The sequence below is a fragment of the Brassica napus genome, chromosome A2 (assembly GCF_020379485.1).
Source record: "Brassica napus cultivar Da-Ae chromosome A2, Da-Ae, whole genome shotgun sequence".
Classification (NCBI taxonomy): domain Eukaryota; kingdom Viridiplantae; phylum Streptophyta; class Magnoliopsida; order Brassicales; family Brassicaceae; genus Brassica; species Brassica napus.
In genome coordinates, this window is record NC_063435.1 from 28,893,725 (window position 1) to 28,909,500 (window position 15,776).

Consider the following 15,776-nt stretch of genomic DNA (forward strand, 5'->3'; position numbering starts at 1 on the left):
GAAAGAGGAGAAAGAGGAGAAAGAGGAGAATGGAACTGATTGTGCATTCAAGTTTCGTATGTGGAAAAGAAACACAGAGATTCGAATTTATGCAAGCAAGAGGGAGAAAAAAGATTGCGCATTCAACACACTCCATCAACGCTCAACCAACAAATTCAACTAGAACATCGTTTCTATTAATTACCAACAACCACCTATAATCTACAACTAAGAGCAAACATTCATTACACTAAATTCAATTCCAAACTAAACTAATTCGTTTCAGTCAAGAGAACAGAACCAATTCAAAACTAGAACAATTGAAAACTAAAAAGAACCAATTCGTTTCAGACAATATCAGACAACCAACTCAAATCAGACAAGATACATAACCATTAATCAGACAAGCTACACAACCAACTCAATTCAATTCATCACACAAATCCTAGCTTATCATTAATCAGACAAGATACATAACCAACTCATCACAGAACCTAACTTAATTCATCACACAAACACACTCAATTCATCACAGAATGGTAACACTAACCTGTATTGTAATTGGAGTCCTTTGTTCGAAGAACCTTCCTCGTGTCTCATTCCACAGAACAAATCAAAGCGTATGTGATCCATCCATCCCACAACACAAAGACATAAACAAAAACTTGAATTAACATCCACAAACCAAATCAATATTAATAAAGTAGCAACAAAATGTCAATCGATCCAACACAACAAATAAATCATTCCACAGACAGTATCGAACACAACTATAAAATCAATCTCCTAACAGAAGAACCACAATCTAATACATGCTTGATTCAAGAAGGCGATTCAGAAGGTTTACCTCTTGATTCGAACCGACCCACCACAGAGAGCGATCGTCGCCGCCGTAGAGAGCCACCGAGAGACAGAATCTAACCGTCAACGTCGAGGAGAACCACACCGAGGGACAGAAACTCCGTTTTCCTTCGTCGACGACAGACGCGGAGTCAGCCAGAGGCGTTTCGTCAAGGAGACACTGAGAGAGACAGAGTCGCCTTTTCCGTCGCATGCAGAGAAATTTCGAGAGAGAGAGAGAGAGAGAGAAGAATGAAACGACGCCGCAGGAAGAAACCGCTCCTCTGGGCTCCCATACGCCAACACGTGTCCACGAACATACGCCTCTTCCGTCCCCAAATTAAGACACGGCTTCAACATAATTATGTGTTTTCCATTTATTTTTAATCACCAAAAACCATAAGATACGCCATTAAATACGGCGATAATGATGCTCTTAGGCCCATTATGTGCCAACTTCTCTTTCTTTCTTTTTAATAGACTGGCATATTATTGAACCTCTCGATATCTGTTATATCTGTAGACATGAATTAGACGCATGCTAGACAATAGATTGCTTTTTTTAATCGAACTATTGCCTAACTTTTGTAAATTACGTCGCAGAGGATAGGGAAGATCCAGGAAAGTGGACTCTTAGTCTTGGGGATAACGTATAATACATGCTAATTAAGAATGGTCGTATACTAAGACTAGTACATGTAGTTTGTAAGGGGTTGGTCTAGTGACCAAATCAACACGAAAAACTGGTCGGTCGATCCACGGCAGGATAACCTCTATGTTCGTAACAATATCTGATTGATTATTAAAAAATTAGCATATATCTATTATTAATATATCAACTTGATAACTTTGTGGGTTGTTAAATTATTTTTCTTCTCCATAGGATCGACTTATGGCAGGGTATAGACGGATAGACCCATATCGAATGATATAAACGACAATAGGTCACTAAATTTTTATAATATAATAAATATGTTATAGTCTTGTTTTTTTTTTTCTGTTGGTTTAAAAATTTAAATCCTTGTCTGCGTAAAAAACACCACAGTATAATATATATTCACCATGGGTTACGTGCGTTTAGCTAGGTTTGGATTATTTAAGTAATAAGATGCCCGAGAAAATCTTTGGTTTGAATTTTGTTTGGTTAAAGAGTACGAGAGTTTATCTAAATTAATACGAGTCGGATGGTCCATGTTTTCTTATATGCTACATTGAATTTCATTTTAAAAAAAAAAAACAAAAATTCATTTTATAATTTGTTTGGTTACTTATAAATCCGCTACATCCAAATAAGCTGAGGCTGTCAGGTGAGTGATATGAAAGACAAAAATGTTAAGGACTTTTCAAATCGTTTGAAATTGTTCATATAAATCCAAATTCAGTTATGAAACTATAATGTTTAATTAGGGCTTTGTTATTTTTCGCTATGAGATGCCATTAACGTATGAAGAAAATACTTGTTTTGTAAATTGGTTACCAAGTGGATACATAACAATTACCATGAGTTGACCAGAAAAAAAACTGACCATGATTTTAGTCCAAAAATTTATACTATTAGTCATCTAAATATTATGGTTATATTTATTATTACTCGATCGACTTCATAAAAAAAAAAAATCCATGTTTTATAATAACAAAACTAACCTTACTTTTATTGCTGTAAACAAAATTAATACCCTAATTAATCAAAAATATATACTCTTTAATAAAAAAAATCATATATAGGTTAGCCATAATTGTAATTTAATAGGTTTGTGTCGAAAAAAGTCAAATACCTAGTTTTTTAACATCATTAGGACTTCTCCAATAGGTCTCTATATTTCACTCTAAAATAGAGTAACTTTATTATAGAGTTGAATTTGCTCCAATGGTTCACTTTATAATAGAATTACTCTATAATAGAGTGAAATATAAAGCAATTTTGTTTTTTTACTCTAAATATAGAGTAAAAAAATAAGATTACTATATATTTTACTTTATTATAGAGTGAACTATTAGAGCAAATCTAACTTTATAATAGAGTTAATCTATTTTAGAATGAAATATAGAATAAATTTTAGTATGCCATTGGAGATGATCTTATCTAGTTATACTTTGTTATGGGTTCGTTCCGTAAACCTCACTGTTTTGATGATACTGATCATGTTATACAATTGGAATTTTTTTCTATTACGTAAAAGAATAAAAGGAAAATATTAAAAGACACGATTAGCGAAAGTGGGTCGGTCGACCAACAAAACTCCCTCCCCTAAAGTCAAAAGTTAGGAACTAGAGGGGAATGTGCGTTTTTTAACACTTGTAAATTTTTGTAGAATCATGTAAAATAAGCAATAATTATAGATCGAGTCGGCCAACTTTGTTGACTAATTCCCATATATACGGCATGCATGGTCCCTTATTAAAAACTTAAATCGAATTAGCTTTGCTTACATTGCACCAGGTAGACATCAATATAACAAACTCGTTTATTTATGATCTAGCAACTAGTGGTCTAGTAGGCTACGTTACGGGTCAAAATTTCCAAATTCATGAAAGTTGAACTCCTTAACTTTGTTGTAGATTTGAAAATGTAGATCAATTGCAATAAATGAGGTGTGTAAGGTATAGGTCACGACATCACGTCCAGAAAACAGAGACGCCCTACTGAGAGATGTCTCAGACAAGGATATAAAATAATTAGGACAACATCAATATCTCGGAAAAAGTACACGTACAACACAAGATCGTGTTCGAAAGAATGACGTTGCACGATATGTTCACCGTTTTATTTTTGTGTGTGGCTTTCCGTGCCGACTACTCAATCTCCCATCCGCACGTGAGACTCCTTTGCCTTCTCTTTTACACCTTTTCACTTATTTAAATCTTTTCCTTTTCCATTACTTCTTTGATTAGATTGATTAGATATTTCGTTCTTGTTTGTTTCCATTCTATTAATAGTTTTGTCGTAAATGTGGTGTGATTTTCATTTTTTTTTTTTTTCCACTTTTATATTAATAAAACCCAATATACAAAAGGCATAGAACCAAAACAAACTAAACCAAAAAGCCCACACTGGGCAGAGAAATTAAAGCCACACGAGGCCCGTGAAGCCCAGCCAAAAGAAGCCCTAGAAAATCGGCGACCGACTCGAACATGACACCACACGTTGAACAGATAGCATGGTAGGGACACGCGCCCACTAACGAAGCCGCCACCTAACTTCAGCCAGAAAGTCATCGACGGAGCTCCAACCGGCTGTTCCACCGGAAACACACCGGAAACAGGAACCCGAAGTTAGAGATCTATCGAAGACTATGGATAATTGCTTTCCACCACCGACATGGTCTACGCCGGAGGATCAAAGAGATACACCGGAAGCCAAGAGGCTGAGGAAGCCCGCTAAAGACAGTAGAACACAGTCGATAACCATACAACTTGGCTCTTCGCTTTATAGACGATTCATTTGCATGCGTTCCAAAACAGGAAACAGAGATGAATCGAAGAAGCTTGAAGGAAAGATCAGACGAAAGCCAGAATAAACCAGAGAGAAGCCGCACGACGCCACCGGAGAAGACACCGTCATCAACGTCGCCGGAACCAGAAGCCAATGAATCATTTAGAAGAAAGTGATTCATTGGAGCCAAAAGCCGACGGTTTCGTCAGAGAAGAACGACCACCGTCGGAACCAAAAGACGGCCAGTCGATGTTGAAGAAACCATCGCTGCCGGAACCGACTCCTATAGGAGCCAACACGCCGGAAACCACCGGCGATCTATATCCTCTCTCTCTGAAAGATTTTTTAGAGAGAAGAGAGAGAGTTTTTTATGATTGTGTTTTTTCCAATGTGTGATTTTCATTCACTCCTCGTTAGCCTTTTATGAAAATATTGTAATACTGTGAAATTATATCTAAAACTCGTGACACCGGTTTATAGGTTAGATGTATTTTATCTTATCCAGCGACATAAACAGGATATCTTGACATGATGAGATAAGAAAATGTACTGGTCCTTGTAAATTTGGACCGCATGTCGGCCAAAAAATCGTTTTGACTGATATATTAAGCTCAACTTTTTTTGTACCCGCAAATTTAAAACGCTCAAATATTTGTTATAACGCCATCAAAACAGTGATCATTATTCAAAATTTAACTTATATGTGATATTTCCACTCGACTCAATTAAAATAGAAATAAGCCAAGCTAAAAAAACAAATGGTGACATCAGAAGAAGGAAAATCAAAATGATGAATAAAGGGTGGTCATGATCCTATGAGTCCATTAATTAATATATATACACATGGTATACACTTGATATTTGTTGCTTCTACAGTTTACTATTCATTTTTCACATACAGCAAGAGTAAAATTTTAAACGTGTCAAAATAAATCGTTGAGGTAGCACTCAGCAGATCTAATAAGTGGATTGCCTCGAATCATATTAACCCTGGGTTACTCTCGAGTACTGACAAGTAGATAACGCCAAAGAAAATGATGTAAAAGGCCAATAATGGACTGTAATAAAGGTGTGGTTCAGTACTCATCGTGAAGGCGTATCTAATATCTTCTTTCCCCAGCTACACGACTAATTTACTCAAGTGCACCGTATTTTTCTTGTACACGTAAACTATTTATAAGTCTACATAATTGTACAAATGTATAGTATTTTATACACTGTGCGTAGGTAAATACGTATGGCTCGTGTGGTGGTCCCCGCAGAAACCAAAGGTAGAGCCGTGTGGAGGGACCTCCCCCAAGTAAAACGATAACCACACGGTATCAGATCCCTTGTCACTTTCTTGAATTAGTGGCGCCCTTTAACTCTAAAGGAACCTCCCCTAAATAGATACAGAACTAATATTCATTTGTTTTAATAAAAAGTTGATTTAATCTTTTTGATTGTGTTTCAAAAAAAAAAAAAAAAATCTTTTTGATTATTGACTAGGCTTCGAAACGCGTAATGACTTCTTCTTCTAGTACAGCCAAACAAGTATGGTGTCTATGTATTTGCTGCGTATAAGATCGTAAAGCCCGTCTTTGGGTCAAGTCGATGGAACCTATACTTTAAGCTGAATATTTTCTTTAAACTTTTCTTGACAGAATTTCAGATTTGAAGATTCAAATTATCATGTTTATAATATTTCCATTTTAACGAAGCGGCCATTCTTTCTTTAGCCTTTGAAATTTCGGAACCAATACAAACCATGACCCATGATGTCATTATACTTTTACCAAAAAAATGATGTCATTATACTGAAAAATAGCTAAAGCTTTTAATAGTGATATTAAACTTAGTTGTTGGCTGCTGATCCATAAGAAATTGTTGGCATATGATTTGCTTAAAGAAAAACCAGTGAATAATATACGAATTCGTTCATTTTAATTCATCTGTACTTAACACTATTATATAGAAAGGTAAGGGTGGACGAGACTGATGCTGGTTAAATAACATAATGATATATAATTTTTTGCAATTTTTTAAATAGAAGTTTTAGTTTTATCCATTTCTTATACTTTTTTTCGTCAACACAATTCTATTGATTTATACAAGGAGTTCATGATCTTTTTATTTTTGAACAGAGGAGGAGTTCATGATCTAAACTCTGGTTTTTGACTATATACAAGTTGAATGAATGTATGTATCAAAATCAGATAAGCTACATCCACTTTTTAAAACAACTAGTTGATGTATTTATAGCCACCTTTTAATACTAGTTTTTGAGCTAGCTGTATTTTATACTAAGTTCCTTGCATTTGAATTTAGAATGGGCTTTTGCATTAAAACTATACTCGATTTGTATTCATAAACTTCAAAAAAAGTTTTAATAGCTATGACTTTTGAGTCTACGACAGCTCGAACATAGAAAATTAAAAAACTATGAAATGTACCTATCCAATTTAATTTATTTTTCAAGATTCATATATGTATATATTTACATATTTAATTGTATTACATTGTCTATACTCATTAAAACTTTACGCAAATGCGCATGGACGAGCATGTCTCTCCGCATGGCGTAAGATTTAAGTTTAAAACTTCTATAAAAACAGAATAATAACAAAATTATCGGCTAAGCATCACTTAAATTTAATACACGTTATGGAGACTACCACGTCACATTTGAGCACCTTCCAGGCTGTCAAAGACTCCTATCACCCATTCAAATCATTCCACGTGGCACTTTCGGACAGTGACACCTATGCTACAACAGCTGTCTCACTCGTCTACATTGGTATAAATACCTCCTGTATCACACTTCATTCTATAAACCTCAAACAAAACCTCTGTTCTAACTCTTACAATAACCAACTTCTCAAATGGCTTATAATTACCGTTTTGCCTTTTTCCTCACCGTCCTCACCGCCCTCGCCGGGATCTCCTCCGCCGCGTTGGTCAAGGAGCAGCCGCTTGTTCTGAAATACCACAACGGCGCACTCTTGAAAGGAAACATCAACGTCAATCTCGTTTGGTATGGGAAGTTCACACCCACCCAACGGTCAGTGATCGTCGACTTCATCCGCTCGCTCAACTCCAAAGAAGCCACAACCTCCGCCGCTCCCTCCGTCGCGTCGTGGTGGAAGACGACGGAGAAATACAAAGGCGGAGCTTCGACTCTCGTCGTCGGGAAACAGCTCCTCCTCGAGAACTACCCCTCGGAAAATCTCTCAAGAATCCTAACCTCCGTGCTCTATCCACCAAACTTAACGGCGGTCTCCGTTCTATACCGTCGTTTAACGGCGAAGACGTTTCCGTCGAGGGCTTCTGTATGAATCGATGCGGGTCCCACGGATCGTCCGTCTCGACTTCGCGCCGCGCGGCTAACGGCGAGGCTTACGTCTGGGTCGGAAACGCCGAGACGATGTGCCCGGGGTACTGCGCGTGGCCATTTCACCAGCCCATTTACGGCCCACAAGGGCCGCCGTTAGTTGCGCCTAACGGTGACGTTGGAGTCGACGGGATGATTATAAACCTGGCTACGCTGCTAGCTAACACCGTCACGAATCCGTTTAAGAACGGGTATTACCAGGGCCCACCAACTGCTCCACTTGAAGCTGTCTCCGCTTGTACCGGCATGTTCGGGTCTGGTTCTTACCCGGGTTACGCGGGTCTAGTGCTGGTTGACAAAACTACCGGGTCTAGCTACAACGCTCGTGGACTCGCCGGGAGGAAATATCTCTTGCCGGCGATGTGGGATCCACAGACCTCGACTTGCAAGACTCTGGTTTGATCCAAGGGATGTGAGTATGACACGTGTCATGTTCTGGAAGGAATGAGGAGATCTAGATGACATCTATAGTCAAAACAAGTTGTAACTCGCGCTTGTATAATATATATGCTTTCGGGTTTGGACTGTGGATAAGAGTCTTTGCTTTTGTCGTTTTGTTATGACGTGTAAATTATGTTTCTTGAATGTGAAGATATATGAATAGTATAAAATAAAATGATTGTGTTTCTGTTGACAAAAAAAAATGATTTTGTTTCTACTGTTTTATAAAAGTTAATGCACTTATTAAAGATAATGAACTATAATGATTGAGGCTTATAATACAAATTTTATACATTTAAAGGAATCTAGCTTTTATATTAGTGGGTAGTATAAGATAATCATAGTTTTATTGTTTATATTAAATTCGATGATAAAAGTAGATAACACTACAAAGAAAGATGAGTATAAAATATAAGTTGCTCTCGGTGATGTTGGGGCCAAAGAGACCAAATCGATTGCTTAATAAAATACTCGTTTCTTCCTACTTTTTTTTTCATGTCAGCCATAGTGTGCTTAAAATACTTCCTCGTAATTGTGTTCCCTCATTATTTGTATGACTATGATTAAAACTAAGTTAACAAAGATAAGGTCTGTAATAACACCAGAATTCATTGTGTCAGAGGTTCTGTGGAACAAAATTATTTATATTGTATGTAGTTTTAGGATACGGAGAAATGAGAAGTTTTTAAAAATGATATAAGAACATAATTATATGATGACAAAAAAAAAGAACATAATTATATATGTTATAAAGGAAAAAGAAATTATCAGAAAAAAAGAGGGAAGGAAATGATCAGAAAACGAGGAAAACATTGTTTAGGATGCTAAACCTCAAACACGATGGTCAGTGGGTTGAGGAGTAAAACCTCTTATATCGGCTTAAACAGTTTCCGATTAGGGTAGTAATTTAGTATTTGGATTTCCTGCCATGGTCAGTGGGTTCGGTGAAGTTTTTTTTTAGATAAAAGGGTTGGTGAAGTCCTCCATTACTTCCGTTCTGTATGCCAAAAGACAACTTTGTAACTTTTAATATTAAAGCATCTCCAATAGCAGTCTTAAAATAAAATTTTATGTATTCCAAAAGAAACTTCAAAACCTCAAATTATAAGGTTTGTACAGTGAAACCTTATATTTGAGATTTTACTGTACAACAACCTTATATTAAAGTTCCATATTTTTTTAGTCCCGTACTTAATGTTTTTTAAAAGTTTTTATAATTTTCTTGTTTATCATTTTAGTCCATACAGTTTTATATATTTATATATTTATATATGTTTTATAAATTTACTTTTTAAAAATAAATATATAAATGTTTAAATAAAAAACAAAGCATAATCTTTAATAATATTATGCAGACAATATACATCAACAAGTTGATACAAAATACAACAAGGTAAAAATGCATAAAATAAAATTACATAAGCAAAATAAATATACAATTATACTAATAATCCGGTAAACTTGATCCCGAACCTCCAATATCACTAAAATATTGGCAATAAAAGGTTGTTGCATTCGAAGGTTGTTGTTGTTTCTTGAGTTCTTTTCTTTATAAATTCTTTCTTGCTCAGATCGGATAAACTCACGAGTGTATGATCACGATAGATTCTAGGTTTGTTAAAACATTTTATTCTCTTCATGCATTTCCTTAATACAACGCTTCTCTATATTGTGTTACATTCAATCTAGTATATTACTGTTTTACATGATGTGTGCGTATTAAACTCTATATACTGAAGCCTATGATCTTTAGTATTGTTTTAAATTTCTAAACATATTCTACATTTGTGTTAATATCACTAAATTCACTTTCATGTACATGGACATCATTTAATTTTTGATCAATTAATTTAGTAAAACTTCATAATACTCCCTAAATTGGTGGACTAACCACTATAAAATCGCTATTCTCTAGAGAAACAGAGACAACAAAGGTTTCAAACCTCTTTGACCTTCATCATATGTTAGTGCATGATACAACTATGCATTAAAACAATATTCTCATATTTTTTGAATTTTTCTCAAAATCTGTGTGTTAACTAACCCCCTACGAAAATATTGAGTTTTTCGGTAAATGCTCTATATACTGAAGCTTATGATCTTTAGTGTGTTTTAAAATTTTAAACACATTTTATATTGTATTAATGTATATTAAACTCTATTTTCATGGTACATGAGCATATTTTTTTATCAATTAAATTAGTAAACCTTCATAACACTCCCTAAACAGGTAGATTAACCACAATAAAATCGCTATTCTTTAGAGAAACGGAGACAACAAAAGTTATAAACCTCTTTGAAATTCATCATATATGTGTGCAAGATGAAACTATGAATTAAAACAATATTTTTATATTTTTTGAATTTTTCTCAAAATCTATGTGAACCCCTACGAAAATATTGAGTTTTGGGTAAATGGTCTATATACTGAAGCTTATGATCTTTAGTGTTGTTTTAATTTTCTAAACATATTTTATATTTGTATTAATTTATATTAAACTCTCTTTCATGGTACATGAGCATTGTTATAATTTTTTTATCAATTAATTTAGTAAAACTTCTTAATACTCCCTAAACCGGTAGATTAACCACAATAAATTCGCTATTCCTTAGAGAAACGGAGACAACAAAGGTTCCAAACCTCTTTGACATTCATAATATGTGTGTGCAGGATGCAACTATGAATTAAAACAATATTGTCATATTTTTTGAATTTTTTTCAAAATCTATGTGTTAACCCCTACAAAAATATTAAATTTTCGGTAAATGGTTTATATACTGAAGCTTATGATCTTTAGTGTTGTTTTAAAATTTCTAAACACATTTTATATTTCTATTAATGTCTATTAAACTCTATTTCATGGAAAATGGGCATCGTTTTAATTTTTTATCAATTAATTTAGTAAAACGTCATAATACTCCCTAAATCGGTAGATTAACCACGATAAAATCGCTATTCTCTAGAGAAACGGAGAGAACAAAGGTTCCAAACCTCTTTGACATTCATCATATGTTTGTGCAGGATGCAACTATGCATTAAAACAATATTATCATATTTTTGAATTTTTCTCAAAATCTATGTGCTAACCCCTACGAAAATATTGAATTTTTGGTAAATGGTCTATATACTGAGGCTTATGATCTTTAGTGTTGTTTTAAATTTCTAAACACATTTATATTTGTATTAATGGTATTAAACTCTATTTGATGGAACATGGGCATCGTTTTAATTTTTTATCATTAATTTAGTAAAACTTCATAATACTCCCTAAATTGTAGATTAACCACGATAGAATGCTATTTTCTACAGAAACGAAGACAACAAGGTTCCAAACCTCTTTGACATTCATCATATGTTTGTGCAGGATGCAACTATGCAATTAAAACAATATTTCATATTTTAAATTTTTTATCCAAAATCTATGTGCTAACCCCTACGAAAATTGATTTTTGGGTAAATCGGTAAATCGTCCATATATTGAAGCTTATGATCATTAGTGTTGTTTTAAAATTTCTAAACATTTTATATTTGTATTAATTTATATTAAACTCTATTTCATGAAAATGGGCATTGTTTAATTTTTTATCAATAATTTAGTAAACTTCATAAACTCCTAAACAGGTAGATTAACCACAATAAAATCGCTATTCTTAGAGAAACGGAGACAACAAAAGTTCCAAACCTCTTTGAAATTCATCATATATATGTGCAGGATGCAACTATGCATTAAAACAATATTGTCATATTTTTGAATTTTTTAAAAAAATCTATGTGCTAACCTCTACGAAAATATTGAGTTTTCGGTAAATGGTCTATATACTGAGGCTTATGATTTTTAGTGTTGTTTTATATTTCTAAACAAATTTTATATTTGTATTAATGAATAATAAACTCTATTTCATGGAACATGGGCATCGTTTTAATTTTTTATCAATTAATTTTGTAAACTTCATAATACTCCATAAATTGGTAGATTAACCACTATAGAATTGTTATTCTTTGGAGAAACGGAGACAACAAAGGTTCCAAACCTCTTTGACATTCATCATATGTTTGTGCAGGATGCAACTATGCATTAAAACAATATTTTCATATTTTTAAATTTTTTTATCCAAATCTATGTGCTAACCCCTACGAAAATATTGAGTTTTTTGGTAAATCGTCCATATATTGAAGCTTATGATCTTTAGTGTTGTTTTAAAATTTCTAAACACATTTTATATTTGTATTAATTTATATAAAACTCTATTTCATGGAAAATGGGCATTGTTTTAATTTTTTAATCAATTAATTTAGTAAAACTTCATAACACTCCATAAACAGGTAGATTAAACACAATAAAATCGCGATTCTTTAGAGAAACGGAGAAAAAAAAGGTTACAAACCTCTTTGAAATTCATCATAAATGTGTGCAGGATGCAACTATGAATTAAAACAATATTTTCATATTTTTGAATTTTTTTCAAAATCTATGTGTTAACCCCTACGAAAATATTGAGTTTGGGTAAATGGTCTATATACTGAAGCTTATGATTTTAGTGTTGTTTAATTTCTAAACATATTTTATATTTGTATTAATGTATATTAAACTCTATTTCATGGAACATGGGCATCGTTTTAATTTTTTATCAATTAATTTGTAAACTTTATAATACTCCCTAAATGGTAGGTAGATTAACCACAATAGAATTGTTATTTTTTAGAGAAACGGAGACAACAAAGGTTTCAAACCTCTTTGACATTCATAATATGTGTGTGCAAGATGCAACTATGAATTAAAGCAATATTGTCATATTTTTTGAATTTTTCTCAAAATCTATGTGCTAACCCCTACGAAATATTGAGTTTTCGGTAAATGCTCTATATACTGAAGCCTATGATCTTTATTTGTTTTTAAAATTTCTAAACACATTTATATTTGTATTAATGTTATTAAACTCTATTTCATGGTACATGAGCATCGTTTTATTTTTTTATCAATTAAATTAGTAAACCTTCATAACACTCCCCCTAAACAGGTAGATTAACCACAATAAAATCGCTATTCTTTAGAGAAACGGAGACAACAAAGGTTCCAAACCTCTTTGTAATTCATCATATATATGTGCAGGATGCAACTATGAATTAAAACAATATTTTCATACTTTTTGAGTTTTTCTCAAAATCTATGTGTTAACCCCTACGAAAATATTGAGTTTTGGGTAAATGGTCTATATACTGAAGCTTATGATTTTTAGTGTTGTTTTAAATTTCTAAACATATTTTATATTTGTATTAATGTACATTAAACTCTATTTCATGGAACATCGGCATCGTTTTAATTTTTTATCAATTAATTTTGTAAACTTCATAATACTCCATAAATTGGTAGATAAACCACATAGAATTGTATTCTTTGGAGAAACGGAGACAACAAAGGTTCCAAACCTCTTTGACATTCATAATATGTGTGTGCAGGATGCAACTATGAATTAAAGCAATATTGTCATATTTTTTGAATTTTTCTCAAAATCTATGTGTTAACCCCTACAGAAATATTGAGTTTTTCGGTAAATGCTCTATATACTGAAGCCAATGATCTATTGTTGTTTTTAAATTTCTAAAAACATTCTATATTGTATTAATGTTATTAAAACTCTTTTCATGGTACATGAGCATTTTTTATTTTTATCAATTAAATTAGTAAACCTTCATAACATCCCTAAACAGGTAGATTAACCACAATAAAATCGCTATTCTTTAGAGAAACGGAGACAACAAAGGTTCCAACCTCTTTGAAATTCATCATATATGTGTGCAGGATGCAACTATGAATTAAAACAATATTTTATATTTTTTGAATTTTTTTCAAAATCTATGTGTTAACCCTACGAAAAATATTGAGTTTTGGGTAAATGGTCTATATACTGAAGCTTATGATTTTAGTGTTGTTTTAAATTTCTAAACATATTTTATATTTGTATTAATGTAATTAAACTCTATTTCATGGAACATGGGCATGTTTTAATTTTTTATCAATTAATTTGTAAAACTTCATAGTACTCTCTAAATTGGTAGATTAACCACAATAGAATTGTTATTTTTTAGAGAAACGGAGACAACAAAGGTTTCAAACCTCTTTGACATTCATAATATGTGTGTGCAAGATGCAACTATGAATTAAAGCAATATTGTCATATTTTTTGAATTTTCTCAAAATCTATGTGTTAACCCCCTACGAAAATATTGAGTTTTTCGGTAAATGGTCTATATATTGAAGCCTATGATCTTATAGTTGTTTTTAAATTTCTAAACACATTCTATATTTGTATTAATGTATATTAAACTCTATTTTGTGGTACTGAGCATTGTTTTATTTTTTATCAATAAATTAGTAAACCTTCATAACACTCCCTAAACAGGTAGATTAACCACAATAAAATCACTATTCTTTAGAGAAACGGAGACAACAAAGGTTCCAAACCTCTTTGAAATTCATCATATATGTGTGCAGGATGCAACTATGAATTAAAACAATATTTTCATTTTTTGAATTTTTTCAAAATCTATGTGTTAACCCCTACGAAAATATTGAGTTTTGGGTAAATGGTCTATATACTGAAGCTTATGATTTTTAGTGTTGTTTTAAGTTTCTAAACATATTTTATATTTGTATTAATGTAAATTAAACTCTATTTCATGGAACATGGGCATCGTTTTAATTTTTATCAATTAATTTTGTAAACTTTATAGTACTCTCTAAATTGGTAGATTAACCACAATAGAATTGTTATTTTTTAGAGAAACGGAGACAACAAAGGTTTCAAACCTCTTTGACATTCATAATATGTGTGTGCAGGATGCAACTATGAATTAAAGCAATATTGTCATTTTTTGAAATTTTTCTCAAAATCTATGTGTTAACCCCTACGAAAATATTGAGTTTTCGGTAAATGCTCTATATACTGAAGCCTATGATCTTTAGTGTTGTTTTAAATTTCTAACACATTCTATATTTGTATTATGTGTATTAAACTCTATTTCATGGTACATGAGCATCATTTTTTTATTTTTTTATCAATTAATTAGTAAACTTCATAACACTCCCTAAACAGGTAGATTAACCACAATAAAATCGCTATTCTTTAGAGAAACGGAGACACAACAAAGGTTCCAAACCTCTTTGAAATTCATCATATATGTGGCAGGATGCAACTATGAATTAAAACAATATTTTCATATTTTTTGATTTTTCTCAAAATCTATGTGTTAACCCCTACAAAAATATTGAGTTTTGGGAAATGGTCTATATACTGAAGCTTATGATTTTTAGTGTTGTTTAAATTTCTAAACATATTTTATATTTGTATTAATGTATATTAAACTCTATTCATGGAACATCGGCATCGTTTTAATTTTTTATCAATTAATTTTGTAAACTTCATAATACTCCATAAATTGGTAGATTAACCACAATAAAATGTTATTCTTTGGAGAAACGGAGACAACAAAGGTTCCAAACCTCTTTGACATTCATAATATGTGTGTGCTGGATGCAACTATGAATTAAAAGCAATATTGTCATATTTTTTGAATTTTCTCAAAAATCTATGTGTTAACCCTACGAAATATTGAGTTTTTCGGTAAATGCTCTATATACTGAAGCCAATGATCTTTATTGTTGTTTTTAAATTTCTAAACACATTCTACATTTGTATTAATGTGTATTAAAC

The 15,776-nt window shown here is 32.4% G+C and overlaps 1 pseudogene; it reads left to right on the forward strand.

The window, feature by feature from the left end:
- Positions 1–7,044: 7,044 nt before the first annotated feature.
- On the forward strand, positions 7,045–8,238 carry LOC106404895 (annotated as a pseudogene).
- The last annotated feature ends 7,538 nt before the right edge of the window (positions 8,239–15,776 follow it).